Source organism: Canis aureus, chromosome 7, assembly GCF_053574225.1.
Source record: "Canis aureus isolate CA01 chromosome 7, VMU_Caureus_v.1.0, whole genome shotgun sequence".
Classification (NCBI taxonomy): Eukaryota; Metazoa; Chordata; class Mammalia; order Carnivora; family Canidae; genus Canis; species Canis aureus.
This window is the reverse complement of record NC_135617.1, coordinates 11,137,650-11,143,360: the sequence shown is the minus strand read 5'-3', so window position 1 is coordinate 11,143,360 and position 5,711 is coordinate 11,137,650.

The window sequence follows — 5,711 nt, the reverse complement described above, 5'->3', positions numbered from 1 at the left end:
ATTATTTCAACAGTCAAAATTATAAATTCTTTGCTCTTGTAAATAATGATACGTATATCTTTTCAAGTTAGTGTTTTCATTTTCTTCTATTCTCTATCTAAAATGCATAATCAACTGAAAATAGTCATTGGATACTCACAGGAAAACTAGAACTCCATGTTTAGCTGTTGTTGAAGGGGATACCTTCAAAGTATTGCTGTGACCTCTTTTCTCTGTAACATTACTTGGTTTGACTTCAAGGATATTTCTAATATTTAGCAGAAATGTCCCTATTGGAATATATAGAATTTTAGAATAAAATTAATGAGAAATAATTTATGTTTATATAATATGAATCCTATGTGAATCATACTACAAATTGAGCAGTAACTGTAGTAAAATAGAACCTTGAATCCAACAAACAGAAACTGCTGTTTTCATGTGCCAGCAAATCATTATTTCATTGAAAAATTCCTTCATTAAATGATTTAAACAAGAAAAAAAGATAGAAAATAAAACATGATAATTTTTTCAAAGAAATTAAGCTTTGTGTGCTTTTATTTTTTGAGGAATAATCACTGGTACTGAACTCTCTAATACAGTTTATGCCCTAAAGTACAATTAGCAAACAAATAATTGGCCATTATACATTTCTTTAATCTGACTTGACTTCTTTCAGTACCTTGGAGGAATGAGAATTCCAAATACTAATTACATACTAAGAATAGAACATGCTGTTCATATAAATGACATTTCCTAAAATATAAAAGAGTAACTGTAAAAAAATCACATTTTAATAGCTGTGTGTCTTTTTCATTTTGTTTCAGTTGAGAAGTTAACAGCAGAAATATCCTCCCTTCACCTAGGAACTGTTTCTTTTTTCACCTAACCCACTGGGTTTACACAAGAGTGGCATGATTTTTTAGTTCTCTCCTCTCTTACCGCTATTGATCACAGTCTATCTATCTAATCAGAGCTCTCATCTGTTGTTTTATTTCCTTTTTAATTTTAGAAATTGGAATTATATATACATACCAGTAGTTCCTGCTATTCTACTGGGAGTTGCAAAATTTGAAACATGAGGGCTGTTGACAAGTATACTCTCTGGTAGATAGAAAAACACACTCCACTTGCCTCAAGGAAAAAAAACCCAACACACAGACGGGAAAAGCACAGATGACAAGCTGGAGTGAATAAGGGTGAATAATGCGAATAGGGGAGGAGGTCATAGGTAGAAATCAATTTCATAATGGAAATCAGTTGAATCTTGGCTCTCTAATGATTTTATCCTTTCTGGATAAAAAGGCACCTTAGCATCCATTTTATAATTTCCTCATTCTGCAAAGGATAGAACTGAATTTGCGGTATTTTCACCAAGAGCCCTTATAATTATTTTTAAAGATGTATTTATTTAAGAGAAAGAGATAGCATGAGGGGGGAGGGGCAAAGGGAAGGGGAGAGAAACCTTCAAGTAGACTTCCAGCTGAGTGTGGAGGCCAAGGCAGGTCTCTATCCCAGAACCTTGATATCATAACCTAAGCAGAAATCAAGAGTTGGACGCTTAACTGACTGCCACCCAGGCACCCCCAAGAGCCCTGGTTAATACAGGTATTGTCTTCATAGTTTTTTAGATTGACTTCATAATCATGACTTACCACTTTGTATTATGTATGGTTTTAAATGTGATTGCAACAAAGTTAACATATGAATGTTTCCTCTCTTCTCTTTATTTTCTCATTCTTCTTTGTCACTCAATAGTTCAGTTATCTTGATGGAAACCAGAATTATTTAGAGACAGAAGGAAGGGAGTGGACTTGACTAGAGATGTTAGCCACATCTATCCATAGGCTGAGACCAGGGACAGAGCTGAGGAGCACAGAGCTGCTATTGGCTAGAGTTTTGGGAAAAACTTCTGAGGTTTGGTAAGCAAGAGGTTTGTGAGCAAAGTGAGAAAAAACAGGAGTAAAATAAAGAGATTAATTTAGTCATGCTGAAGGTTATGAAATTATTTCCATCTTTAAATTAGTACAGATATCATAACTCACAGAGACCTGTAAACTAAAGTTTATGATCATAACTACTCATGCCTGCAACACACACACACACACACACACATTCAAAAGTAGAATATGACTTAGGTGTTGCTCACGGTTTGATATTTAACTTTGCCATTTTTAAAATTTCCTCAAGTTTTTTGTTTTAATTTCCCATTCTCGAAGGCAATATGCAGAAAGTCATATCCATTTTTGTCAATGTTTACTCTCCCCATTTCAAATGTAGAAAAAATTCCTTGCTAGTACATATAATAGAGTGGGCTTATTTCTGTTTTAACCTCATGTTGGTACTTTATATAAGATTCTAGACAAGCCATGTGGAACCTCAGTTGTCACTAGGATTACAGAGGAATTATTTTACATTTCTTTCATTTTACAATAATATTATAGGTAACTGTACATGACATACTCTCTTATATTTCTATACGCCTTTATGGTGTTTTAAGTACTTCCACATATTTTGTCCCATTGGATCATAATAACATCTTGTGAGTTACAATGATATAGTTCATTGTTATCACCACTTCAGAAAAATAAGAACCTAAAAATTCAGAGTCTGAAAAATTACCCAAGGTCCATGGCTGGAAAATGGAAAGCTAATAACAGAATTCAGTTTTTCCTCACTCTAAATTCAGTATTTTTTCAGTGTTATTCAGTGTTCATACTACACTGACCTTGTTCTAGTATTTTCATCATACCAGAGACATCTGTGCAAAAGAAGTTTTGCTTCAGTGTTTTTATACTTGGTTTAAGGAAAAAACAAAAAACAAAAAAAAACAAAAAAAACAAGACAAAAAAGCAAAAAATCCTCTCTGCTGGACTCAGCTGGACTCACAACCAAGTCCAGTGCCAATACTTTATGCTCAATAAAGAAATATTTCTTATAAAAATATTTCTTATGGAAAAATAAATGTTTTTCTACAAGAGCTAAATTATACTTAATCTGTTTTACAAAAATACACTAGTCTCTGAATATCTCATAATGAGTAATCCCTCAAATCAATTTCCGTCCCTTTTTACTTGAGAATTCTCCATAGCCTGCTCCCTCAGTCAGCTGTGTTGCTCTCTGCTAAAGTGACTCTTTTGCAGGAATTCACTGATTTTATTAAATAATTAGACATGAACACCTATTTTTGGCTAAGCTTACAAAGAATACAGGGAAGCATTTAGGACAATGATAAGTGCACACACCAAAGAGAAAGGTCTTAGTATATCAGACTTTGGGAAGGAATTGAGGAATGATGCATAAACAAGAAGCAGCTGAACACAGGAGAGGTGGGTCTTCCTGGAAGATGGGACAGGTATAAGGCCCAGAAGCAAGAGATCTGATGGCATGTTCATGACACTAAAATGAGTAAGTAAGAGTGGAAGGCATGAGCAAAAGTTAGGAAAGATCTTATATGATATACTAAGGAATTTAGACTGCATCTCAAATGTTATTGAGGGGTTTTAAAGAGTAAATTGATATGATCAGATTTGCATTTTGAATAGATTACTACAATGGTAATGTTAGGGATGTTTTGGAAAGGGGTAATCTATAGGACAAAAACCAGTTAGGAAAGTTTTAAGTACTTCAAAAAAATGTAATGGTATCAGGTTTGGGTGATGACAAGGTATGGAAGTGGTGGCTCAGGGGAAATGGAAATTAAAGAGAAAGTAATTACAAAAGGCAAGGAAATGTCAGACTAAGCAGCAGTGGTATAATTTATTGTTAGTCAAGCACCAAAAAGAATTAGTTATTTCTGGAAGATAATAACAGCGAGGTCAAGGCAGTGGGCAATTCTCCTTAGAGGTGACAGCATGCTTAATAAACTAATCTACTGCATAGGATATTGAGAAAATTGGGAGAATTCTTTTGTAGTTGTTCAATGTTCTCAATCCCAGTAATCTTAAACAGTTGTTACCATAGCCTCCCACATGTGTCAGCAAAGATGATTTGAATAGAGTTTGAGAAACACTGTAGTTCAAAGTATATACAGGAATCTCAAGGATGCAGGGCTTTTAAGAGCAACAGAAACAAACAGACGACAAATGGCTTTGAAGTATGTGATAGATTATTTGGAAAGTTGGTCTAATGGACAACATGGAAGACAACACTAACTCATTACTGTAGTCATTAACGCTATTTGCTATTATTTTCAGTTCTTTAACTTCTGGGCACAAAGTAAGTATTGTGTTTCCTGATCCCCTTGAGGTTCTATGAGATTACATGAGTAGTTTTGATTAATAATTTAGGAAAAACAATTATATGTACCTGTCATTATGAATGGACAGCTTTGTTTGTCACAGGAATGTTTTTTCCCTCTTGTATCGCCAACAACACCATTAGCAATGATGAATGTTCTAAAGGTCTGTGATGAGCTGACCAGCTGACCAGTAATAGGCACACAGTATGAGTGAGAAATAAATTTTGTTGCATTAAGCCACTGATATATGGAGATTGTTACTGTAGCAAAACCACACCTTTCCTGACACCCTAATTAATACATAGATTTACGACAAAAAGGCAAAGCTGAAAGTGATATAATTGAGTAAAATATCTTAGGCTGGTGCAAAAAATGTTGTGACACTCACTGAAACTTTTTCACTTCTTCTGCCCAGTCCTGAGGATGCCTTGATCAAAACAGAGGCTGACATGGTGGATGTGGAGGAGAAAGTCTTCTAGTTCTCATATCATGCATATTATCATTATGGCTAAATTAAATATGCAAATTTAGCTGAGATTCTAACAACCTAAAAGTGTGGTGTAAAAATTATTAAAGGATTAATTTTTTAATTTAAAAAAATTACTTTGAGGACAAATGAAAATATTCTATTAATTCTTTTTGATTTGAGGGGGAGGAGAAATTTACATAACATAAAATTAACCATTATACAGTATACCATTCGTTGGCCCTGAGTACAGTTAGAATTTTTTGGTACCTTCACTTCTATCAAGTCTTAAAAAATTTTCATTGCCCCCAATGAAAATCCCATACCCATTAAGCAGTCATCCTCCAGGCCTTCCTTTCCATCATCTGTTTTTGTTTTTATGTTTATATCTATTCTGGATATTTCATATGAAATCATACAATCTGTTCCTTTCAAGCCTGGCTTCTTAGCATTATGTTTCCAAGGCTCATCTGCTTTTCAAAGGCTTACCTTTTGACATTATGTTTTCAAGGATCATTTGTATCAGAATAATTTTCCATTTTATAGATATACCACATTTTGTTTATTCATCCACTGATTAAGATATGTTTGTTGTTTTCACCTTTTGGCTTCCTGTTAATCTTATCTTGTAAATAATTCTCATGTATTTCCCCAAGGACTATATAATTATAGCATATAAAATTTGTCAATATGAGAAATTAGAAGAAAATAATGTTAAGCCACATATTGAAACTAAAACCTAAGGTGAATTATCAGACTTATCTGAGCAAAAAAGACAAAAACTCTTATTTATTGTAGTAACAGTGTAATGGTTGTTGGTTTAAACCATATAATTTACACACACACACACACGCACACACAACTTCTCAAGAGGAGGTCAACAATTTGGTCAGCCTTCTAGAAGGTGCTACTAGGAAATGAGGATGATACCATGCTTAAAGCATGAGAGAATAATCTTTGCTCACCTCAAAGGGCTTCCAGGGCCAACAATGACCAGATTTCACTTAGAATTGGAGGAGAGCTCTA